This window comes from Botryllus schlosseri, chromosome 7, assembly GCF_051294905.1.
Source record: "Botryllus schlosseri isolate E-star chromosome 7, Bs_hap1, whole genome shotgun sequence".
Classification (NCBI taxonomy): domain Eukaryota; kingdom Metazoa; phylum Chordata; class Ascidiacea; order Stolidobranchia; family Styelidae; genus Botryllus; species Botryllus schlosseri.
This window is the reverse complement of record NC_137242.1, coordinates 17,722,102-17,749,809: the sequence shown is the minus strand read 5'-3', so window position 1 is coordinate 17,749,809 and position 27,708 is coordinate 17,722,102. Positions and strand designations below refer to the sequence as shown.

Sequence of the window (27,708 nt, the reverse complement as noted above, 5' to 3'; positions counted from 1 at the left end):
CAGCTTACTGATTAGGTGATCAAGGAGTCTGCTACCGGCGGCGATTGTGAAAGCGCATTGTATGTAGGTTAACAGATGATGATTTAGGATTGATTCAGGGTATGTTGAGGTACGAAATACATGATGAACAAACAACAGCTGCTCACAAAAACGTGTAAAGCATGACCGCTTTATTGTGAAGGAAACCGCCGTAGCCTATATGCCTTGTTTTCAACGAGGCAAAGCATAGGCGCTTATGCAAGTGGCGACGGATTCCTAGTCTCAGAAAGGATATATCATTCTTGAATACAAATATAAAGCTTAGCAACGTCACTATAATTTGTGTGATCTTATTGGGCTCAGGTTGTAGTACATAGTTGAAGTTTTGAATGTTCTAGGGATCGGCTGAATCAGACGGTTATGCTTGGCACTTATCAGATGTTTACAGTAAATTGAATTCACTTGTAAGTGTTTTCAAAGTCCCTAATGATGCCACAGAAACAAGGTGTAAATGTAAGCACAGACTATGCTTGATATGATATACAAACTAAGCTGGATACTATGCTATATGCAGCATTTTCTGTGCTTACCTTTACACCCTTTTTCTGCAAGATTATTAAGGACTTTGCCATATCATTGACATATCATATCCAGCATAGTATGTGCTTACTTTTGTACCCCTTTTCTGCGTCATCATTAAGGACTTTGACGACACTTGCAAGTGAGTACAATTTGATGTGAGCATCTGAGAAGTGCCAAGCATAACCCGCAGACTCAGCCGATCCTTAGAGCATTCAAAACTTCAACTATATGTACTACAACCTGAGCCCAATAAGATCACACAAATTATAGTGTCGTGGTTAAGCTTTATATTTGTATTCAATAATGATATATCCTTTCTGAGACTAGGAATCCGTCGCCACTTGCATAAGCGCCTATGCTTTCCCTCGTTGAAAACAAGGCATATAGGCTACGGCGATTTCCTTCACAATAAAGCGGTCATGCTTTAGACGTTTTTGTGAGCAGCTGTTGTTTGTTCATCATGTATTTCGTAACTCAACATACCCTGAATCAATCCTAAATCAACCTACATACAATGCGCCTTCACAATCGCCGCCGGTAGCAGACTCCTTGATCGCCTAATCAACAAGCTGCTGCTGTCGTGGTCATTAAAGCATAGCCGATTAGCCAATCAAGAGCCGTGATTTCGTGATTATAGTCTTCTCGCCGTTCTATGGTCGGTGGCACGCCCATTCTTCGGCAGCTACTTTCAAACGCTTTGCACGAAATCTTAACGGCCTACCTGTGAGCTTCTTTTAGGCCCAGTGTCGTTTTTTATCAATAACACTGGTCTACACAAAATTTCAGGTTTGGGTTTTGACAATTGATTTTGGCTAATTTTGAGGCGCTGAATCCGAAAATGGCTCTCAGATTTTCTCCATCACATCACGTTTCTGAGATATGAAATATCCCTAATTTTTTTGAAAAATTCAATTTTTGACCCCTCTCTGTTGTCAAAACAAGGAATTCTGATGCAATAAACACTGTTTTACCTGCAATAATCTAGCTTTAATTAGCAAACTAGCATTCTATGTTAGATTCATACAAATTTGAGTTGTCTTTAATAACGTTTTATGCCCCGGAATTAAAAATAGGCGTGCAAAAGAGCAACCATAATAAAATGAAATGCTACATTATGCTGACGAACATGTGGATAGGACAGTAATAAGGTATTCTGAATTACAGCCTAGAGTTCACATAATATGCACATAGACATTCCAATGAAGTGTAGAAATTCTGAAGACAGGGACTTGGGCAGGGCGAGTTCAGAAACAGTAAAAAAATAGCTTTCATAAAATATGAAGTCTTCACCAATAAGCTTAAAAATTCTCTTTCGAGGGACTTTCTTTTATGAACAGTATCTGTAATTTCTCTCTTCCAACTCCATCAATAGTCGGCTATCATACGAAAATCCAGCTACAGGTGGCGACTGTGTCCTTGTCCTTACTCGTACTGGATTTTTACTGATGTGGGAAATAAATGAATACATAAATCCCACCGACCTTTATAACGTGCCTCCATAATATTAATATCTTGGCTGAAACGTTCACCCTGTTCTTCAATAACTTTCCCAAGGTTTTGTCTAAACTCATCCTCATGGCTCTTCAAATTGTTAACTTGATGCTCATCCTGCATCCCAAATCTTCATAACGAAGCAGTAGCTCCCATTGGGAGATCTTTATAATTTTCTGCTTTTTTGTTCCCAAAAAACAGCACCGAAAGCATTCCAAGCTCTAGCCTCGAATGGCAACATTGATTATATACAATATTTTAATCCTTTACCAATTGCCTTATTTGAGGTCCATTGATAATCCCAGTTATTTTGTATCTTCACTGAGACCAGAAAAAGCATAACATATATCCTTTAAAATACCCCCCTTCACAATCCAAAGCTTTTACATATTGTTTCATGAGACCAAGTTTGATGTGAAGAGGAGGCAAGAGGATATTTTTTATACCAACAAACTGATCACGTATGATATGTTTGTCTCCTGGCGTCAAGGTGAGCCTTGGACGCCACTCATCTTTGTTCCAGTGGTGATCCTTGACCCTGCTGTCCCGGTAGCATAGGAAACATGGGTATTCGGTGTAGCCACTTTGTTGCCCCAGCAAAAAGTTCACCATTTTCAAATCTAGACAGATAAGCCAGCCATGGTCATGCTACTACAACTTTTCGAGAACGGTTTTGATGTTCTGATAATCTCATTTCATTGTTCATTGCGATAAAATGTCACGCTTGTACCAGTTTTGTTAGTTGCTCTTTTGCCTGCTTATTTTCTATTCCAAGGCATGAAATTTTAATAAATACAACGCAAATTTGTTTGAATATAATATAGAATGCTTGTTTGCTAATTAAAGCTGGATTATTGCAGATAAAACAGTGTTTATTGCATCAGATTTTCTTGTTTTGAAAACAAAGGGGGTCAAAAATTGATTTTTTTTCTTCAAAGTAGCGATATTTCATATCTCAAAAACGTGATGTGATGGAGAAAATCTGAGGCCATTTTGTAATCAGCGCCCCATAATTAGCCAAAATCAGTTGTCAAAACCCAAACCTGAAAAAATAGTTGAAATTTGTAAACCAGTGTAATCTATGGAATAAGACATTACAACGGAGGATTTGTAAGATTTTCAAAATTTTGGACAACCCTAATGTATAGTCCTAGTCCTTGAATACTGGACTAAGTGCATGTAGACCTATGCTATTTTACTACTCCCTTAATTTCGTTTCGGACCACCGTCTATTAGTAGTGAAAGAGAGTATGCTTGACATCAGTATAGTCTGTAGTGAGATAATTTGCCCATATCTGTATTAATTGCTGACTCATACACAAGACCCACACTTCCATTATTTTTATCCACATTTTGATTATACGGGAGGGATATATATCATGTTTGAATGATTCATACATATTAGAGCAGGGGTGAGCAATTATTTTCCTCTGCGGGCCAAATGACAAGTAAAAAATACGTTGGCGGGCCGAGTGAAAATTTTTAGCTATATTCTCTTGCGTATAATAATTTTATTTTAAAATTACATTGTTATTAAATATTTTTAGTGAATGTGTTGGTGTTAGGTATTGAGAAAGGGGCGGTTAATCAAAAATATATCTATGTGCCGTCATGATTCGTAACAATGCTAAACATAATACAAAATTAACTCTATTAAACCCCTATTCACGTTCTTCTATTAAGACACTACAACAGTGGTTCTCAAACTTTTTGAGGCGCGCTCCACTTTATGGTAGTGAAACATTTCGCACCCAAACCCCCTATCATGATATCACAACAAACTAAAAAGGGCAACCAGATTGCTAGCAACCCCAACGGATCGTTTGATGGTATGGAAGGTTATTGTTGATGAGAGAATTATGTAATATCAGAGTCGGGCAATACACAGAGCAACTTTAATTCAACACGTCCGCACGTCTTGGTTGCAGCATTCCGAGCAGTGCGCAGCTCAAATAGCCTTGAGATTTGGAGAGGTTTGCAGTTTTTCTTCAATTCGCCCTCGCTTGACCGACTGTTTCGTGTTTTGTCATAATTATAAGCCCTAATCTCAGCCACATGCCCGGCAAAAACTAAAAGGACGGGTTTACCCCGAACTCCAGTATACAAATATTTAGTGCTTTTCGGCTTTCTATTTTTGACCTGCCCGTTCATCATTTATGGGTGATAGATATGATGAGTCATATAGTAATTGCGAGCACATATCGACTTGTTTTACGAATTAATGATTTTGAAACATTTTAATAATATATTCATGGCAGAAATATATTAAAACCAGAATGCATATTAAAGTTATGTACCCCAAAGAGTCTCTTCGGATTTTTAAACTCCTCACTTAACAACTTGAAACGCGTAACGTATAATGCGTAATGTGACAATGGCAACAAAGCAGCTGTGACCTAAACTATATGGGAAGAGTGATTTCAAATAAATTTAATTGTTACTTATACTTTGCCATAATCTGAATTACACATGCGAGGTACGTAGGCAGCATAGTCGTGGCATATTAATGAACAGGATTCAAATTAAACGAAGTTACTGTTTAGTTGATACAGCCTGTGGTTTTAGTGCACGCATCAGCATTCAAAAAGCAGGTTTAACGTTATAAATTTTAAGCAACCTTTCGCGGGCCGCACAAAATGGCTTCGCGGCCGCATTTGGCCCGCGGGCCGCACTTTGCCCAGGTCTGTATTAGAGTATTTCTGGTTTATCTGTGTTATAAAAAAAAGCATATAAAAATAGGAAGTATAATTCGAAACGAATACTTTCATGTTTTTTCACGATGAATATTTCGAGCTGTGCCACAATAAAACAATTTTGTATGCCATCGTGAAAATTATGTTTGCATAAGTTTGATGGTTATACGAAAGTCATTTAACCGTCACTGTGGCATATATTTTTCGAAGTAAATTTGTAGTACTGTTGGAGTCGGAGTTGGAGTCCGAGTCGGAGCCGGAGTCGGTGATTTAAAGACTTGGGAGTAGGAGTCGCAGTTGGAGTCAGTATATTGAAAGTGTCTGGAATCGTAGTTGGAATCGGTGGTGAAATTTACTGACTCCATAGTCCTGCTTCCACAAAGGTAAACATATTTGGTATGAAGGTTTAATGTAACAGTCATTTAGGTTGTTTAGATCTGTCCGAACTTAACTCCCGGCTGAGGTTTAGAGGTACTTTCGTTTCGCTTGCCGCACGCAGTTTTCGTATGCACTGCGCCGTTCTATCCGTGCATGCATCGATTGAGAGAGTAAGTATTCTAGCAATTATCAAATGCAATCGTCATAATCACGGACTTTATTTTTGTTTGGGGAACGTTTCAGTATTTCAGCACATAAAATTTCCGACATTTAGACTGGTGAAAATTCAGAATCTCGCAACGATGAAAATGCATCCTCATGTATATATTCCAGTATTCTCTGTGGCACGAGCAAGCTCTGTTCGCACAATGAATACAAGATTGTCTCGATCACCACGCCTAAGAGAGCGAATACCATGGCAAGCTAGCATCATAATACAATATTCCTCAGGGCCTACATAGAATACCCTTTTCAGAGGAAACCCTTGACTTGATGGGGTTGAGCACATCCTTCCATTTTAATTTAAAACACGTCAGTACGAAGGAAAGAAGCTTGACATTGTGGTAATGTGGTGATATGGCATGTATAAATGTAAGGGATGAAATATGATATCTATCATGCATATATTCATTCAATAAGTACCGCTCGTGTAACAGTTGCTGAGACCTTGCTTAAAATATGTGCATCGAGGACGTATGAATTCATTCGAGATTACAATAAATAGTATTTAGGAGTACCATAATCACCGCGGCAAAACCAATAGGTTACTAGTTCGAGTCTGTCAGAGGTCATGATCCGTAAGCTGACGACTAATAACATCGTCCAAGGCTGCCATAAAATACCTCAATAACATGCATCGATTTATTATATATAGACTTGATGAAATTGCATTCAAGGGAAAACGAATGTGTGGATTCGGGTGTATCATTTTAGAATAATTTTTCTGCTCCGACCTACAAGCGATCGAAATTTCTGAATACGGCCCGCAATCCATGGGTACCCAGAATACTTTTCACTGAATGCAACGTATATTCCAACTCCGAAGTCGGAAATATGGCAATGTCAACGCCTGTTGAAACAATCACCCGGACAATTATGGTTGACACTGTACATGTGATCGTCCCTGACTTGGATCAGTGTCTGGATAGTTTGGCAATCCTATACTGTCAACAATGAAATGATGGCAATATGCTCCACACTTGAGTAATGTTCACGTCAACGCTGCTCATGCTTTAGACCTGCGAAAACGTCTTCGCTGATTGCGATAAAAGCAATATTATATACGAATTTTCGTGCTACCGTGATAGTCGGTGTGTCGGACGCTCATCCTCGAGGATTTAGGAACAGTTTGATCAGCATATGTCTAAATCAGTCATCATCATCATCATCATTGGTTTATTAGCAATTTTATCAGTTCAATACACTACAAAAAATGCGATACAATGAATAGACAGGAAGATGTCGAAGCGACTTGGATTTGTCTATGGAATCAGACACCCACCTTGGCCTAGGCGAAGTAAAGAGGAGGCATGCACACTGAATGAAAGTAAAGAAGACGGTGTTGAAAAAGAATGCGACAAGAATAGGGCGGCATGTCATGGGAAGCGAGATCGATAGGTCAGTCGTGGTCCGGTAATCTTGATAATGGACTGTGTTTATTTAATAGTAATTGCTTGTATTTCGACTTGAATGTGGACATTAGGGTTGTTCAGAATTGACCGACTTTCAAAAAGTCTAGGTTTTCAGTCCGTTTCCCATGCCTTATACCTTAAAAACAAATTCTGGCAACTTTTTTTTGTAATTCATCCCCTGCATCCGTGTGCACATTGAGCTGGAAGTATAGCAGCTGAAAATAGGGGATTCCCCTAAAATCTGAGTGTCACGACTTTACCTAGCCTAGTTAAAGCGACATATAACATGGATTTATGCAGCTGTTGCGGTTTGGAGTGCTACAAAACCCCACTATATAAGTCATTCCTAGTTCAGGATATCATTACCATGTCCCACACTGCCTTAGAACTGCTCAAAACTACCTAAAACTGATAGTCATTTTGTTGGATCACATATCCTACACCCCTCAAACCTACCCGGCACTGTTCATCAATTTCCTGGATCCCCATGTGCAAGAATACAACTGTAAATGTAACATCCACTCATAGCCACATAATAAACATCACAGGAAACGAAAAAATAAGGCAAAGAAAGAGATCAACTTGGCAAAATATTATATAAATCAGGTGGATGAAATGGTTGCTTTCGAGAAATCTGCATATCTGTTCCGGTGATCTTCCACAGCTTGTCGGAGGCTCGCTCGCTGTTTTTTGTCATCCGTTATGAACGCAGCATAGTCGGTATTCAATTTTACTATACGCTCTGCTGCATCATTGACTACTTCAACAGTATTCACAAATTCTTGAGCAGTCACGAAATCCGGATCAGTATGCCATTCCGAAACTGGAAGACACAACCAATCATGTTCCACATGTATAGCATCAAATAGAAACCACGATTCTGGCCCAATCAAATCGACCATACTCATTGACTCAGAGACAGAGTCAGAGATCAGACTGAGAGGCATACCTCTGCGAAATTTTTCAGGGATTGGCATTTTCAGCAATTTAGCAGCCATCGCTTCCTTCAGTTTGTCAGGAATCTTTGGATTAGCCGAGAACATGGTAAATACCACCATTTCCTCAGTTACATACCAATGATGTTTTCGCAATTTCTTGTATGCCACATCAGCAACAGTGAGATTGCATAATGAAAAGTTTTTCATGTCATGAAGGAATTTGAGATCATTCCAAGGTGCGTCACATGCAATACCAGTTTTCAACCAAGCTGGAACATAAAACAAAGCAATGAATGCATTGATTCGTTCCAACTTTTCAATGAACTCTTCAGAATAGTCCATTTGCACACTCCACATGAACATTTTTTGACAGTACAGGACTTGACTCATCCATCTAACGCTATGAGTAGCACCAGGCTTGCGAAAACGATGATCAACATATTTGTCATCCAAAATCGCCAAGGTGCCTGTTGCACATTCTCTGTAGTCATCTCTTATCAAGACTTCTTTCTGCTTTCCATAATTGGGTTTCATCAGTGGAATTATTTCTTGCTTTGCTTCATCAGCTTTCATCGCCAACCAGCTGCCTTCAATAAACTTCAGCGTTTTATAGCTTCTTGATTTATCAATATGTTTCCACTTCTTCTTGAAGGTATTAAAATCCGTGTTTTCAGGGCCTGTGGTTGTCGATCCAAACAAACACTTCCAAACCTCTCGAATGACCAGTTCATAAATATGATGGCGACAGGCATTGTAGAAAACTTTCCTGTTAATCAGCTCTTCAAGTAACGAAACCGCACCTTTGTTTTTACCAGTGTTTGAGGATGTTGTGTCAAACACAAGAGCTCTAACAGATTTTGTTAAATTCCAAAGTTCCAGCAGTTGAAATGATGCATCAGCCTGTGCTTTTCCTGTAGCACTTTCCAGAGTTTGAATGCCAAGAAGTTTCCCTTTCTTAAATGTGCCGGAATACGCAGACGATGCGAGCACTGCCAAGGCCTCAAATTGATATCCTAGACGACTCAGTGAGCTTTCCATCCCAGTGCAATGCAATGTGCTCTGGTGGATTGGTGGATATTTTTTCAAAGATAGATTCGGAAATTTTCAAACGATTTGCAATGCGTTGTCAATAGGTCCCAGATCTTGAAAGATGGAAGTCATTAGGGTTGCCATCGCAAGCTTTAATCAGTGCTGCAGTTATCATGGTGGCGGCATTATCACTGACTTTCAAGCGATTAAAAACCTGGCATAGGTCTTCGTCACTGAATAGGTTTACAGGAGCTTTTAGAGTCACAAATTTAGCGGAATGACCAGATGTCGACTGTGCAAGTTCAAAATCAGTGCTGTGAGAAGTGTCAGCTACCTGTGAAGATATAGATGAGCTCTCTGTAAATTCACCTTCGCTACTTGATGCTGGTGCAGACTCTCTTGCACTCATGGTCCGTCTCTTTTGTTGCATGATTTTCGCTTTCAACACTTTATCTTTGCCACCGATCGTTGCTAATCTCGGACCCCTTTGATCCTGATAAAATGCTATGTCTTCACGTTTTTTATCGTCGGAAAGAAGTCTACTTGCTTCAATTGTCGCTATCGCGTCAGGGGCTCCTATATCCCATAGCTTACTCAGTTTGGCTTCAAAGTCGCTTTGTATTTTGATACATATTGCCGGCCTGAAGTTTTCTTTAGTGACAGCCAATGTTTCCACACTGTTTCAAATCTTTTAGTGGCATTGACTTATGTGATAGTGTTTATGCCAGCAAGTAACCAAAAACCGATCACTTCATCTACTGCGATCTGGATGTGTGACTTGACTGGTTCATTTTTTGAATATGAATACTCTCTCAGGTGTAGCACATATTGCATAACTTGCCTCAGAGTGGCCAACTTAGATCCCGTAATGGCTTCCTCAGATGGCCCAACTAAGAAATGCTGTGTCTGCGATCGTGTTCTAGTTTTCTTCGGAACTGCTGCACTAGATGGCGATTTTCTTCTTTTTTTTCAGACATTTCGCACTACAGCTAATCCTAGAAAAACAGATATACATAAACTCAGTCAAGCAACAAAGAATAGTGGAAAACATTTCAGTTCTTTTAGAGTTTTAGGTCGAACACATACTGCATAACTTGCACAGGAGTAGCCAGATTAGATCCAGTTATAGATTATCGAAGATAGTTATTCCTAAATTGGAAAAACTCATACCAGTATATTGATATCTTGGGATATAACAAAAAATTTAGAGCAACCGACTGGCGGTTTTCCCCAGTCACTGGAATAGACATTTGCAAGCTTTGTTTCTATCCCAGTAGAAAGGAAAAGAGTATCAGGTCTATTATATCAAATAGTTGTATACTGCTATAATACTATGTTCACTAATCACGCGCTAAACTCGCTAATAGCATGAGTCAAAACGCCTCCTGATAAGTCCTGCACCTCAATCGTAAACACAGTCCATCAACAACACAGCAGCAAGGCACCTGACTAATCAATGATCCCCTTTTCACAGCCGTGCTCAGCGCTTCATCAGCGCTAGAACATACGCGTCACGTCAATGAGAACACACGCCATTCCTGTCGAGTCACTGACAACGGGGGAATCCCCTAATTCCGAAGAAATTTTTAGGTGCATGAGAAAACGGCAATGTGCACACGGATGCAGGGGATGAATTACAAAAAAATTTTGCCATAATTTGTTTTTAAGGTATAAGGCATGGGAAACGGACTGAAAACCTAGACTTTTTGAAAGTCGGTCAATTCTGAACAACCCTAGTGGACATGCTCGTCGACTGTCAGATGCGGGATACTGTTCCACACATCAGGTCCGGCGTATTTTTTAGAGCGATGATCTTTTCGGTCGATCATATGATATTTGGACGACGTGGACGCGCGTGTGTTGTACTTGTGTGCTTTTGATTCCGAGGTAAAGAAGTCATTGAAATATTCGGGGCAACGACCGCATTGGAACTGATGCATAAACTTGGCGATTTCTAGTTTCCGCATATCTTCTATGTTTAGGACGCCGAATCTCTTCAGCAGCGACTTGTTAGATGGGCAACCAGGCCCCTTTGGGGCCCTAGCTATGATTCGGAGTACTTTATGCTGTAGTTTTTGCAGCGGCTTGAGTGCAGTTTTACTGGCAGCCCCCCAACAAAGGATGCCATAATGTAACTTCGATTGGATTAAGGATTAAGGTCAGGTCTATTTATTAGTCAGTCGATTGATCGCTCCGTTCGTCAGTAGAGAAGTAGCCAATTCACAACTTTTAAGTAACCAATTAGTCCAAATCTATTGAACAACCCAGTACCAGCCAGTGATTACAATGACGTCATGTTAACCGTGGTGTCCAAAGGCTGGTTTGCATCTCATTTATCCATGTTGGAGTTGGCAATTATCAAATTAAATCTCCCTCGGTTATGCCGACGGAAGGATTTCTTTTACATACATAATGTATTCAACTAAAATATACTTCTGAATGTTCGTATGTGTTTCGGTGTATTGTATAATGTAATCCTAGTGTATTACAAGCCTGGTACGTACTTTGCCATATTGGATTAAATGTGAATCATCGTCCGTTAACTCCTTGCAAGAGGCGCACGAAAAGTCTTTGAGGTACGTAAATTGTTCTGGAAACAGTTTTGCTTCAGTGATACTGCTGTGTTCTCTAAAATTAGTGGAGGCTGTTTTTGACTCGGACTTCGGCTATTAGTCGAAACTACGGTGGCGTTGATAGTCAATGTCAGACCTCAAAAACCCAGTTTGGGTTGAAGAATCGACCACATTTTATTTTGCAGAATCCATATTATTCGGGATGGAGAACCAGTACATTTCTCATCGCAGAATTGTCTATCAACGCAGTGTCTGGGTTTGTTATATTTCTTCCTGTCGTTATCAACGCAGTGTCTGGGTTTGTTATATTTCTTCCTGTCGTTGTCACATCCGGTCGGAACAAACTAAATTGACAAAACCCACAGGATATCATCCGCGTGCTCAGTTCCAGCATGTAGCTATGCCAAACGTTTTAGAACATTCTTCTGAATATTGTGTCATAAGTAGAACAAATATTGTTCTTGCAGTGAGCTCTGACAATGTTCTTGAAAAGTTGGTTATGTCATTCCCTTGTATTACTCAGTTAACCTAGATAAGAGGTACGCAGACATTGTAGTTTTCGAAATGTGAAATGGATGAACTATATCTACCTCTAGATCTAAACTCCTCGTGTCTTGTATATGATAAACAACTTGAATTTCCTCAAATTTTGAAACGTTTACTTCAATATCGCCATTTCTGTTAAGGAACAGCTTGATCCCTGTTTGTGTGTGTATTTGTCAACCTCACTGACAGCGAAGATATATAATAATAATCATTTGTGAATTGGGCAGCCAACGTAATATCGGTGATCCGAATCTGCTAACGTCTCGTTGTGATATTTCAGGGTATCGCATCCATCAAATAAATTTCACCGTAGGTCTATATTCGGCCGTAAATCCAAATATGACACTTACAACCATTATTTTCCTGATATTTTGTCTGAGTGGAACACGTGCATCAGGTACGTTCAGCGGTGTAGTACATGAAAAGTTGCATAACATAATCTCTTCAGTAACGTGAAACGTTATATCCTTTGTCGCGCAGCGATGGTCATTGCTTGAGTTGTTGAGGCGCATTTCAAGTTTCTTGTAATTTGTGTGGCGTACACGAAAACACTTTTTCTCTTCAATATGCTGCCTGGAGTAACAGTAGTCTCATTAAGATCGGCACTCATTAGGATTCGAACACCCTCGTACACGGGCGTTTCAATTTTACGTAAGACGCTAACGTGACCTTTCAAACTTGACTGCATTGCGCATGGTACAGAAAAGGGAAGTAATGTTTTACGAAATTCAGAAGCAACTAAATGTGTGCGAGACAAGTTCCGTCACACCCTCTTTGCCTGATCATCTCATCTTACGCATAACATGTTCCATTTCCGTTTCCCCTCTAAATGACTATGGGGTTGCGTACGCATACTGCAGATTGACTCTTAAAATGACTCAGCTTATGGAACAAAGATGTCAGAAGTATCATTGGATGTATAACTCCAATGCTAACGAACGGTCCATCAGTATTCAACTGAAATACCATAGTGAAGTAACGGAAGTACGTGCTTTACAATAAAATCAAACACTTTCGTGACTTTGGTTGAAATACATGGCGATTCTATCTTGGGCATATGTAAACTAGTCTATATACGCGTTTTCCCAATCACAAATTCTATTTCAATCATTACATAGCGTATTCATAGTTCCAGTTTATATGTAAATTTAAAGTTTTGTTCAGTGTTGGGATCAAGTCACTACCTCCGAGTCATGAGTCATCTCGAGTCTTTGCACATTTTGACTCGAGTCATGTCAAGTCAATATATTTTCGAAAGTTACTAGAGTCAAGTCAAGTCAGTCGTTTTCGGAGGTGACCCGAGTCAAGTCAAGTCACAATTCAAGTCAAATTGAATTTTCGAAGTATGAGTGATCATACTGATCATTCGAGGTCATTAGAGAGATTGATTGAAAGACAGATTAATTGGCCATTTATCTTGAATCAAATAAGCAATATGAAGTTAAATATGCAATACATGCAAAGTGCGCTGAATCGCTCACGCATACGTAGAAAGGCTAATAAAATATGTGGGTAACCGTATATAGCTGCATGCTACATTCTGGTATTATCGGCCGAATAGAGGATCGAATACGAAGCTTCGAGAAGTTGAAATAAACTGATTTGGTACAATACACTAACCATCTAAACATCCGTGAGAAAATAAACGCATAAACTAAATTCGTTCGATTTGAATCATACACGAGGGTTGATAAAGTGCTGGGCAATGTAAGCATAGAGCCGTCGAAGGAATAGAGATACGTTGCTAAATGCTATTAGATCAATCTACTACTACTGCGACAACGTAAGCTGTGATCGTTTACGGTCAATTTAATTGTGATGTATGGGCTAACGATAGAGGATCAGTGAAACGTAGGCTACCGCTCGTGAAGGACTGGTTGCTCTCACAAGTGAAACTGGCGTATCGCTAACAATCCAAACATACACATAAAATATAATGATTTAATCGACACCGTTTACTAATTGACTTGAAATTGACTCGGAAATTTTGCTCCGAGTCACGAGTCAATCCACATTTCTGAAGCGTCGAGTCAAGTCAAGTCAATTCATACGAAAAAGTTGACTTGAGTCAAGTCATGACTCGACTCATCCCGTCACAACACTGCTTTCAGCTATCAGTTAAGATATAAATACTGACTATACAGACCAAAGATGGTGATGCTCAAGCAGGAACAGGACCACTATCTTATCGATTTATTACTGGCCGGACACCTCCTAATTTCAAAATGGCTTTGAACGTTGAATACGGGAGTAGAAATACTACTATTCTTGACCAGATTCATTTCCTGGGCGGATTTTTTGGACTGCAAATTCGAAAAGTCTTGCCCGAACACGAAGAATTTGACAATCTGTTAATCTCTGTAACAGACCAAATCAACATATGTATTTTCGTTTCTCCTTTCTAATTTTTCGGCTTTAGGCTAATTTTAGTAATACGGCACTATCAGCCAATAAAAGGCAGGCTACATGCAACATACTAATACTGCATACTGTGATCTTTATCTAATATTGAGTGGATAATAAGGCATGTAGGAGCCGTTGGATTTCGAAGTTAAATTATTTCAGGGCAACTATCCAAATTCTAACCTTTATATCGTGTAGAAATGCAGTGTTTGGGGTGTTGGCAATATGATATAGTTTTCATACGTTCTTCCTCATCCACAATATTCATTGGTTGGTTGTCACATTTACCATTGGATATTAATAACAGCTGGGTATTCCTACGACCTACGGCTCGCCTCGCCAGCACTGAACCCATATGTAGAGGATGTAATGCGGCTTATTACAACAGTCGCAACGGGTTTTTCATCACCCTCTCACGTGTACACTGGGGTAGCTATGTTGATATTGGCACATAAAACACACGCCTTCGATATACTCGCTATATGTCGAATTGGAGCGATTTCGGAACAATTGGAGCAATTTCTGTGTTTTTAGCAAACTCATCTCAGATAGAAATGCTTCCGATTCAGGTAATCGAAGATTAGAACAGGGATCAGCAATCTTTTCTGACTTCGTGAACCGGGTTGAAATGACATTTTATACACGGGCCTGTCGTAATACACAAATATGAAATAAAAATTTAGATGGTTTGATTAGCTGCGACAATACGCTCCCACCTAGGAATTATAAAGCTGAATAATATCAGCAATTGGTCTTACTCGTCCAATTTGCTTCGTGGTATCGTCTTTGTTGCTGCCATTATATTATATCAGGCCAGGTTAGATAAGTGGGATGACGTAAACGGAGATGACGTTTTAGTTGCTTATACTTAATATGAACGGCCACCACCAAAGCAACCGTTAACACTGGTATACCAGTATCTGCCTTATGATAAACGGATTGAAGTGCAATTACATATAATATTATTACTTTTTTGTTTTAGATTCTCGTAACTGCGTCACCAACGAGGACTGTCCACCTGCTTACTATTGTTACCAGTGGCAAAAGAGATGTTGGCCTGGTGAGTAAATATAGTAGGCCTACTCGGGTGATAACTGCGTAACCATACATGTGTCTCGTGGATAAAATATATCTGGGACCTTCAACTAACTGTCATATAACTGACATATCTTTACCTTATTCCACGGCACATACTCACCTACTGGCCTATGGGACCGTAGAAAAATGGTGATCAATGTTTCTAATACTGACACCTAACAAAGGTTATGGAAATTGGGGATGCAGGCCATAAATCATGGCCATCTGACTTAAAAGCCATGTTCATATTTTCAATACCCGACTACAAATCATCCCCGTCAGCCTGCAAGCTACGCTGCAGCTACACAGCGTTGTCAGGCAAACAAACAGCTGTTTGGGCAGAATGCTCTGCTCATTGCTCATATTAGTCATATTTGGTGCGGTAGTAGGAACCTGCTAGTGCTACTGCTGGTGTTGTTGTTTGTGGTATTGATGTTGCTTGTCGACTGCAAAAGTCATATAGGCCTACACTGTACAGCAGGCCCATTTTCTTCATTTTATTCCGTATCTGCCGACCTGTTGCACGGACCACTTCTGGGCTTTTTATAAGACACCGCTTACTCGGATCAGATGGCGAGAAGGAACCTAGACACACCTCCAACAGTTAGGAAGGAATTCTGGAGTCGGGATAGAATCCGTAACCAAAGGGTGTTGCAGCTGTGGATATCACCACTATACGTTAGTGCTCCTGCTACTGCAGATTGTTACCAAGCTGGTGAAATTCCTGTGTTATAGACATCAATATCTATCTAATCGAAGAACTTCAGAGCATCTGCTGATTAAAATACATATTCAACTTTGTAAAAAAAAAACTTTGGTACAGTCGAGTGTTAAAGCATAAAATGACGCGAACGGACGATTACCATAATGCATATCTACAAAAGTCAATTTTGAAGGCGCCGTCGCAACACAGTAACTTATCAACCGAGCCTCATTAAGTGGCGCCTATTCAAAATCAGAATCATGACAGTATATTTGGTGTCATGACGGATATATATACGCATCAGTTTGTTGATAATTTATACATCAGTTTCCACTCAAATGCGTATACATGCATCGAAAACACCTCTCACAACTGCTTGTCTTTGTTCTGTCCAGTCGCGTGCAAAGTGAGTTTGGACTGTCCCCCGGGTTACCAGTGCAGCAGCGGCCGAATCCAGTGGTGCGTTCCAAGTAAGTTATCATAGAAGGAAGAGTATTACTGAAAATTACATGTCATCTATTTCACAGTTCCGTGTCAGGTAACGAAGGACTGTCCACCAGGTTACAACTGCAGCTCAAACAAATGCAATCCAGGCGAGTCTAAATAAATCCACATGAAAGGGCGAAATACAGTTCTTTTAGAATTATGGAATTTTGGATGTTCCAGGTCAATGCAGGAATGACCTAGATTGTGCTCCTGGTAACTATTGCTTTGAGAAGATTGGACAATGCTTTTAGTCGGGAAATTGGATCGAAGCAAACTGTTTTGCAGGTGGATGTAATTTGATTGTGTTGCTTACAGGATTTTTCTCCCGTGGGTATCTTGTGAATGTATAAGTAGATACTGAGCAATGACATAACCTTCTGATAAAACGAAGTTTCTGATTTCTTTCCCATCCACGATGCCACTTTCCGTCAATTCTTTGCAATATGGCTCTAAAGCAGTGGTTCTCAACTTTTCTGTCGTCGCGGACCCCTCTTGTAACGTCACGGATCCCTGCTCGCCCCACTAGTTTCAGTTCAAATTTAGCTCAATAAACGGCAACAAGATGACCGATTTTGTAAATAACATTATGCTATATTTAGAAATTAGGCTGATTTGTATTGTATCAAAGCGAATTCTGTATCTGCATTTCGTGAAATATGTGTTAGTGCCTTGAAAATACGGGCCTTCGATTTCATATGAACGAGAGCCGAAAATCCATTTCCAGAAAAATAGTTCGAGGCGAATGTAATAATAACTCGTAACGCTTTCGACGACACAACATATATTGGTCCAAAATAGAGAAACTGATTTCTTAATGCACATATCACGTCCATCCTATTCATTTCTGTCCAGCATCTCATTTTTAATTTATTCTGGAATATTGGTAACATGTAGTTTATATATCACAAAAGAAAATGGATTCTGTGACAATGTTTCAATCCCTTTATTGGGACAGATTACGAAATAAAACTTCGGGAATTTCTATTTCAAACGACGATGTTTTGCAAACATTTCGAATTCACCATGATTGACCTTACTATTCCATTTGTTTTCCACTAATTCCTACTAAGCGTCTCTAAACAGAAACAAGTTTGTATTAGTAAGCTGTTGGCAATTTGGCGATTAAAATGAATTTGCACAGTAGAATATTTCATTTCTTGTGAGATGGGTTGATGTGAGTCCTGAAATTGTAGCAGTTGTGAAGCTAAATTGCCTCGTGATTTTCCTAATTCAGAAAATTATAAATTCGGTTATCAATCATTTTTCCATTTTGGATGTTTCGCCGACCCGACGGGTCTTGGGATTGCTACGCTATTATCCCAGTCCGTTATATGCATGCCCACTCGAGTGCCTTGCTTGATACGGAAGTCCATGCATGTAGGAAGTGACTGCCACTCTAAAGTATACCATACTTTGGAGGACCAGTTCTAATGTCACAATATCTACATCCGTGGTGTTATAGTTGGTGCGTTGAAATGATACCGATTTGTAAAGGTCATCAGGAGATGCTCGATCAATTTTCGTCCTAGTTCTTATTACGTCTTCTATCTTTCAGACGGACATGACAAACTGGAATATACAATATCATACCGACGCGGAGCTGTATTATTGGTTAAATGTCCAGAACTATTCAAAAGTAATAAAATTACAAATCAAAGACATGCCTTTTTATTTTCTACACAACATAAAATTGTTCATGAGGTATGAGGATGTACTAATCCAATGCTTTTCAACATTTTGAGAATCATCCACAATTTTTTTGCAGAAACAATTCATCCACACAAACCAACCGAAAATTGTTATGCAAAAAGAAATTTAGATGAGCAACAAGTAGGCTACCGGTTTAGGCCATTAAGTATCTCATTAAATAGACAACTCATCTCCCTCGTTTTGATTTCAACTCTATAGTGCACTAAAATCCTTTTCGGCCAAATAAGTGTTGGGATTTTGTATAAGAACTTCTAGTGCTTGGACGGCCATGTCTTTGTAAGAACAATTCAGCACTCCTATCCAAATTACAGCGTATTTTCAGCAAGTGAGAAAATGCTTGCTGGCAGCAATCGTGTTTTAGAGTAAGACACAAAGGTATCGGAGGCTCCAATTCGTCCAATGTGTGCCAACCCCACATGTTCAATTTAACGCATCTGCCTGATGACATGGTAAATAAGCTCTAAAACTATCGTCGAGACCAGCTGCTGCTATTGGCGTACTTTTTTTCTTCAACTTCTATTTTCTGTCTCGCGAGTAAATGAGAAGTGCAAAGAAAGTCAAGACACCGTGTGTAATTTGCAAGTGCATATTAGTTCAATGACCCTAGAGCAGTGGTTCCTAAACTTTCCTTAAAATCGGATTTTTAGTGACATGTCGCGACCCAAGCCTCACGTATCAAAAAGAATGCATCATTTTTAATATTATAATATTATGCTACAATTTTACGGGCAACTTATGACATAGAGAACATGCAGACAACAGTTGTACGCAGCACATTTCTACAAAACATGTCGCATTTTTACCATAGTCAATACTCAGATTGCAAGGACGAAACTATTCGGTGCCGGCCCTGTCGGCGAGGGAGCGCACCAATGTCGAAAGTTTGGGCCAGCCAGCGATGTTCATTTGACCAAGGTTTTCTCGCCGCCGATCTTTTTGGAACCGCACTTTCCCAGCAGTATGTTGGCAAAAACTTCACGTCTTCATATGTCCCAACGCGGAAGGGTTTGGTCAGGAAATGAATGCGTCTCATAGGCCCGCACACGCTTGCTGCACACTACTATACTAATAATGCATCGTAACGGTCTTCGACGGTGTTTTCCAGAGCGGCCAGTAGAACAAATCTTATGATGATTCCAACCCAATTTGTGTAATACAAAGGTTGGCACATTTCATGATCAACACATATTTCCTACATGTCTCGCTTTCTGGCTACTGTACCAAACTAGGGTTGCACTTAAAACAAAAATCAAATTAAAACAAACATGTTTCAAACAAAGCCCTTGTTTAAAACATGTTTTGTTGTTTTTTAAAGACACGACGTCACGAATTTTCAATTGTGACGTCATAGCGAATTGACATTAACTATTGAAAATATAGGGTAAATATAGCTCCTTAGACGAAATATCTGTACTCTTGCTGTTTTACCGACTATTTTGAGAGTTCCAACCATCCCATATCGGTATACGTCGGCTATATCCGGTGGTAATTGTCCGTAGGCTCATACAACATGTTTTTGGAAAGTATTTACACCATTTTGGCTTAATTTTACAACTTAGAAAACACAAATTTTTTTATAGGATTTTGCTGGAAACACTGTTTAAAACAAGTTTCAAACAAAGTATTTTAAAACACCGTTTGTTTTCAATGCAACCCCATACCCAACCCAGTGACGTTGGATATATACAAACAATTCATAGGGAATCGCTCGAAGCGCGAAGAATGTTTTTGCAAGAAATTCAATATTGCATACATATTAACAGATCACCCTCGTGCCGTGGCGACCTACAATTATACCCTTTGCGATCCATACTCTAAGTACCGTTAAAGGGCGAAAAATTGGCGTTATAGAACTTGCAACTGTGAGTCTGTAATGTTGTTATTAACTACTATATTCGTGCATCCGGTTAATCGAAACGTTATGACGAAAATATAATGATTGTTCGGAGAAAGAAAGCAGAATGTTAATTTTACGTCATTTTTCCTGCATGTCGCGGGCTCAGACGGCCTGATGCACAGTATGCCCGCCATTACACCCGCTTTCGAATCAGACCTTTGATTACGTAAGAATTTCAGCGTGCAAGTATTAATTGACTACGGCTTGCCCGAGACAAAGATATTGTAAAAGCTACGATTAGTGGTGCGTCGTGAGTCAAACATGTTTTTACAACTGCATCGCAACGTCAAAAGTTAGCTAGCTACTGCACTTGAATTACTTACTAGGCTTAGTTTGATTATTCCACGTTAAAAGTAACAATTATTTACCATTTCCATTCGCACCCATTAGCGTCACGCGTGTCATCCGCACCGCAATTTGTTCCATCCGCAGATGTGTGTACCAGCCCACAAGTTGAAAAGCACTGGACTATTTCATCGTGACCTTCAGCCTTTATGTAGGCCAACCTTTTTGGCCAAAGGGCGGCAAGTGATTTTTTGAACTATTGCGCAGGCCACTTCAGTGGTGATCATCTTTTTTAGTCGTGCGATATGAGCGAACCGGATAAGGCAACGATGTACGCAAGGCTTTACTTGGTACAGGCCTGAACCTAAATTGCAGAACCAGAATTGTCAGGAAATATCAGTGTATGTTCAATGTTCACGCTCTAGTCGCGCGTTGCGCGAAAGCATTCGAAGTCAACGAACAAATTCGGTCAATATTATGGATACCTGCAAAAGTGCAGATATTGCAGATATTGCGGGTAGTAGGCTATTCGTACGGCGGTGCTCGGATAATCTGAGAATTATCAACGAAAAACTCGAATAACTCCGCCTCTACTAGTTGGAATTGAGTCAAATTTTTGCATCATTTTTTAAGACAACTCAGCAATTTCATGGGCTTGGCAGAAAAATTTGAAATTTTTTTTTAATTTGAGTAATAAATTAAAAATTTTAATTGGCTCTACGGACGCTTAGACTTGTTAGAATGGAACCAAATTTGGTGTGCAGCCTTTGTTATGGTAACGTGACAACTTAATCAGTGAATGGTCGTAATCTGGAAAAAAAGTTATTTTTGAACAGCCCTACTGGGCATATTAGTATCGAAGGTTTCAGCCAACATGCGCCGATATTTAGGGCCAAGGTTTCATAGCTCACAATCATTCATTTCGTCATTTTATATATCCCGTTAAGTCATGGCTCGTAGATGTCGGGCGCAGAAATGGTAATCGCGCGGGCTGCACACCACTAGACTGAAGACCTCTCACGGCCTCAAGCATTACCAGGAATATTTCGTCTCATATTTGCGAATAGAGTTACACTCATTTCTGTATATTAGGCGTATTTAATAGCTGTAGGAAAATTCACCGAATATACCTATTTCACCGATGAACTAACAAATGATATTATGGTACCATACCATGAGGAGCTCAGACGACTCTCTGAGCATCCATGCCGATGATACCTATATTGGTAGCCTAGCCCAGTGGTTCTCAACCGGTGTGCCGCGGCACACTAGTGTGCCATTTACGTCTCGCAAGTGTGCCGTGAGCGATTTCTTGAGAATTTCGAAATTATGCGCAAAATAATTCTATAGTCTATAGCAAACGAACAATATAATTTAAATCGAGCTTGATGTGAAGTTTGTACATTTAACAAATCAAAATTAATATTCTATGCTTGCAAACAATATTCTCCTCGAACTCGCTTTACCAGGCAAATCGCGTGCGTTGAAGGCGTAAATCAGTTTTGCACAATACGTTGATTGGTCGCACGCAGAGAAGAGCAGACATGGCGACGCCTGTATGACAATGCAGTTTTCTAATCCTTACTGTCTCCCAAATCACCAGCGAAACCTGAACTCATTTGGGATTGACGTTCGGGTTTACAAATTCGAATTTCAAACATGGCAATCCACATTGTGATTGTTAGGTATTGTGCCGGCACTGCCGCTAAAATGTCGGCTTGTAGCACAAAGTTGTGTTACTGACCAGTGACAACGAATATGAGAATTGAGAAGTAAGCTTGATCAAATTATATCAGTTAACAAACCTCTTCGCCGCTGAGGTTATAATCTTGGTTTGTTAGAAGTATAATTGAACTGCGGTTGGCTGCCATTAAAACTATTGAGGAATGGCTATTGGCTATCCTGGCGCGTGCTACACGATCTGCTATAAATGCATTGAATAGCCTGGTATAGCCTACACTTCTACGCCTCCGTAGTTCGTATTCGTTAGCGGCGATCCTGCTTGACCTCTTCGACCCAATGCGGCAGTAGTAGGATTTATTGTCAAACAAATCTTATGAAATCGTATCTAAGGGGGGCCGAAGTTTCTGTGAAGTCTTATCTCAAAATCACCGCTTTTACTTTCGTCTGAATACGCCCTGTTTGTTGTAATCACGAAGGAACGATATTCTGGCCCGAGGAACACGACTACTTTCTATCACGACTTAAGTACGCTGAATGAGAGACACTTTACGTACAAAAGTTTAGTTTTAGAATTAATAAAATGAAGAAGATTATTTAAAAAAGGAAGTACAGAAACATTTTGGATTGAATGCAGAGGTGGTCCCATTAGTCGGCGTTACTACAGGGAGGTAATAGGTATTCTGGTAGTTTGTAGCTGCCGTGAGCCAAAAAAAGTTCAGAACCACTATAATGGTGTGCCGCGAACTATTTTTCATTTCCAAAGGGTGCCGCGAGGTCAAAAAGGTTGAGAACCACTGGCTAGCCTCTGTGAGACTACTGCTAACCTCAGATTCATGACAAGTTAACCAACAAGTTGTCATGGGATTATGATAAGTCATTTCACAAGTCATATCGTCATGAGTGACAACTTTCTATTGGCACGGAGCGTAATGCTAAGAAAGGCAGTAATGGGAGTTCATGTCCATACTTGCATGCATATTTCGGATTTCCCGTGGTCACATGTTATTATAGTAGCGTTTAAGAGACTGCCGACTTCGCAGAATTCCATACATTTTCGCAGTTGCATACTGCATTTGTAGCAAATGGGACATGGCACCTCAGCGGTGTAGAGATTATCATATGTCAGCACAGTTGGAGACCGATTTCCTGAGGTCGGATATTGGTGTAATTAACACGTGACTGATTGACGTTATAGTGGGCTGATTCAGTTTCATTCGTCATTAATGGAAACGTACGCTGTAAGTGATAATCCGGTATTTCGCGGATTTCCTCGATAGCGTAGGGTGCAAACGAGATACACGTAAGTTTCCTGCACGAGATATATATATAACGGGAGATACCTACCACGGGTCGAGTGGATTCTGGATGGATTTCCGCGTCACACCCAAAGACGACGAAAGAGAGTGCTAGACCTAAGCATAACCCACTAAACCTCCGGGGTCTAACTTCGTAAGGAATGGTGTATTTAACTCGTTTTAATACAATGTAATCACTGTCAAGGGCGAACTTTGATACCAAAAGGTGTCGAATCTGCTCTTATCTCCGCCTATTTATTTGCGGTACATTTCTCTAGCTACAAAATGAAAGATATTAAAGTCTTCGAAGCATGCACGCATAATTGACGAATAGCCTACTTCTTGCTCACTTATAATGATTTGAAATGGCAGCAATAGCTCGGTAAGTTTTCAAAACCATGCTAAAACATCATAACGAATCACAAACGGTTGGGGAAACGCCCGAATAACTACACAATTATGATAAACAGAACCCGGAGCGCGGCACGGCATTTCCATTTACTAAATACAGTTGTGGCTAGACCAACAATTATTCAAAGTGGATGCTGACCGGGAGTAATTGTGCGTTAGCAAAGCTTCTGTCAGCATGCAATAATAGACGAGGTTGCGAATTAGAATTACTGTCTATCATAGAAAACTATCAAAGTGTTTCCGTCCAGTCGTGTCTTTGAAACCGCATCGTCCTAAGACTTTATACTTTGTTTACATCAGTGGTTCTTAACCTTTTTTCGTGAAGGACGCATTTTGAAAAATTTCCAAGGTCTGGCGCCCCCACCTTTTAAAGACTGTAGCACAAAACAATGGGTATCAGCTCCAATTCTGGTCGGTCTTTTCAGGTTGCGACTTTACTACTGGAAATATATTTTGCGCTAGAATCGCTCCCGAGGACCTCTCGACTAATTAAAGCTATAATATTTCAATGTGCTATATTCGGCATCAAATCAAGCTTGTTATGGCAACCATATCAGGTATGGAGTCATACCGTCTGATTCGAGCCTGATGTATGGACATCCCGAATTCACCTTTGCGATTGGCAATACGGTAAAAGGTAATTGTAATTGGTTTTGTTTTATTGCGTTAGTCTATACTGAGAATGTGGTAGAGATATTTGCTCACATTGAATTTTACTGAACCCAGTTATTACCTTTAACATGAATGTATTCCAAACAAAGCCACTCATATTATATAACGCTCACGTGAGGTTCTGCGTCACAACACGAAACAGTATCATCCTATTGATACGATAAACATATATTATGAAGATTTAATTTTGTAGCTATCAAATACAAGTGTATTTATTTAATTCTTTTCGCCAAAATCTTCAAAGCTTCTTTAATGTACAAAAGGCTCTCACGCTCAAAAGTAGCACTAGTATCTCTTTCTTTGATTTTGACACGCTGTGCACTGCAGGTTACAGTACTTAGTTCGAATCATTTTGTGGAAAATGACCCGAGCTAACGCCATAGAAGTATTTAACGGGGTATAATCGATCTGAAAGCACGCACTATTTATTTTACGGGAATTAAAATAAGCCACTACTTTCGTGGAAACATGTTGCGAACATTGTTGGTCTGTATTTCGCGCGGGGCACGACGAACAATTTATAGGCTTGTTACATTTTGTCGAATGGTAATTTGCAGTGAGAACTCGGGATATATAGAGCTCTTGGTATACATTATAATAATATTTCCACACTATATATACTACATCATCTACTACTGTGACGCCATTTTTCTCCAGCGCCCCCGTACCGTCGTCCTCCTGAGCCCAACGCCCCACCCCTCCCATTTCACCTCCTGAGCATTTCAGTCCCCTTTAAAATTAAAATCGCCCCTTGGGTGTCGCCGGAGCCCAGGTTAAGAAACACTGGTTTAAACAATCATTATTCTACCCAAGCTATTTCCGTTAGTTCTAGTGAGAATATAGCGTTCTTGATTGACAAGTCATCATATTTCAAATTGTTTCCATGAAAAACTGCAACCAAAGTAATAAATTGCCTTGGTGTGTTTGAAGGAATACTTCCATTTCAAATTAAAACACGTCAGTTCGACGTAACAGATGTTATTTGTAGGGTAATATCACTTAAGCTCACTGTAATGGGTGATTTACCATCGAAGTGGAGCAGTAATATTTATTTTAGTCGCACACATTGCACGCACTAATGTTAAGGAACGAATCGATAGGTCAATCTATATCGATGTAACGATTCCCCACGAGGCGTCTAGAACTCCGGCAGAGTAGGGATAAGGTACTCGTGGTGCTACCCGCACATTATCTTGCCACTTCTTCACATATTTGGCCTCTCAATCACCAACGCAGCTGGATGCTGCAGATGAAATCAAACGACTTTCCTCGTTTTCTCATCACTGTGGAGGTTTACTTGCTTGTAGTCTTGGCGTTTGCTGCACCTAGCGAAACCCTTTCATTTTTTATAGATATGAAAACATCGCTTTGATTTTCCCTGTAGTGATCCTTTCGCAATTGCGAGTGAGGAAGACCCGTCTAACAGTACATTATCGCAACTTCAACGACAAATGTGATATGGGAGGCTTCCCAGACGAAAGATCGTCGACATTGCTGCTGAAGCAACCAATGAGACAACGAAAGCGTTTATTGATGCGGCTGACCAACAGCTTGAAAAGCGTTAGAAGCGTGACAACCTAGTTATAAGTGAAATTCAAGAGTAGATGCGTTGTTTTTTGTCCCTCTGAGTTCAAAGAACATTAAATGGTAACGTCATACTCGCTTCTATTCCGTTCCTCCGAAAATGATCTGTTAAGTATATCGTATCGGCAGTAAAGGGAAATTCGAACGTGTCACCATAGTTTGTTTGTCCCCAAGCACAGCTGACAAATAATTAATTTCCTGGATAATGCGATGAATTTCTTCTACGTTCGTCAGATCTGAACAGACGCGAGCTGATATGAGATAACGAGATCAAGCAACCCAAATCCAACTGTGAAAATGTAATCATTAACATGGATAAGTTCAAGCATTCCATATATATTTAAGGTTTGGGCCAACAGACTGTGGTTATTTTCGGCAGCACGATTCACGGGGTCACATGTTGGCTGAACTACATATGTTTTACCGCCACAAACATGTCGGAATATGTATTTGCAAGCGCAAATAAAATTTCCAAGTTGAAGAAATGTGGGGTTCCCGAATCATTTCGTGGTCTCTTTAGTCTTGCCCTCCGATGAGGACGACGTTTCAGATGCGGCAGATACGGCCCAGCGAGTCATTTATATGTAGCCATTTTGCGGTTTGTGCAATGCTTTTAAACAAATTATTTATCCAGATTCACGAATATCACAGTATGAGGTTGAAAAGGCTATAACGCAGCGAATGCACACTGCAACCCAGATGTTAGACTCGTGTCATTGTGTATGCAACTTGTCACATACTTCAATCTAAATAGAATCAGCCAACTGTGTGTGTGTCATATGAATGAACTGTACTTAAAGTATGCTATCGAGGAAGATACGTTTACCGTCATATGGTGATTTTACAATTCTAATAATATGATACAGAAACTAATATTTTTGGTATTCCTCATTTTGCTATTCATCTGTTCAAATATAGGAACGCTGTAGTTAAATATTTGACTTGAGCCATTGCCACCATTAGCAGCCTACTATAATACTAGGTAATTGATTACTATTAGTGGGTATCAGACATGGGGTGATAACCAGGGCAGTGGAGTGGGAGTCGAAGTCGGAGTCGCAGTCGGAGTATGTGAATTACGATTACGACTATTTCGTTTTTTTTTTCAAACGTAATCGATTGCGAATACGATTACTTGAAAATTATGTAATCGCCGTAATCGATTACGACTACTAATCATGATTACCCAGTGACGTGGGATCAGAGTGAGGTGCAACCGGACCCCCGTTGAGAACCGCTGCAGGAGTGCAGGTGCATCAATTGCCTTGGGTATACCTGCATGAAAACCGGCAGTCTCGTAGGATGTAACACTGGAAGCGAAATGGATGTAGGCTAATTTCATATAGTTTCACCACACTTTACCAACTATAAGCAGGTGATAGCTTACCTCACACACTTTTTAACTAATTGGCCTACTTATTTTCATCCAGAATGATATGTGATAACTACTAGAATCGGCATATTCACTGAAAACGATCGTGAAGGGTGCATCACCACACCGTCATGACGTTCACTAGCACCCATCTGAACTGTAGGAGAATGACAGACTGAGGAATGCGCGGGTTATACCGATTAAAACGACTCAACAATCTCTGTCTACTGTATTACTGTGTAAAATACATACAGATGAAAATGCACTATACTAAGCCATGCAGCATGGGC

The 27,708-nt window shown here is 40.0% G+C and overlaps 1 protein-coding gene and 1 long non-coding RNA gene across 4 annotated transcripts in view; one reads left to right on the top strand and one right to left on the bottom strand.

The window, feature by feature from the left end:
- Window positions 1-27,708, bottom strand: part of LOC145442933 (uncharacterized) — a 356,044-nt gene that overhangs the window by 92,631 nt on the left and 235,705 nt on the right. The gene's annotated exons all lie outside the window — the stretch shown is intronic.
- On the top strand, window positions 15,201-18,236 carry LOC145443686 (uncharacterized). The gene is made up of 4 exons (XR_013916512.1): window positions 15,201-15,303; window positions 16,419-16,493; window positions 16,551-16,794; window positions 18,065-18,236. It is a non-coding gene; the product is annotated as an uncharacterized LOC145443686 (long non-coding RNA).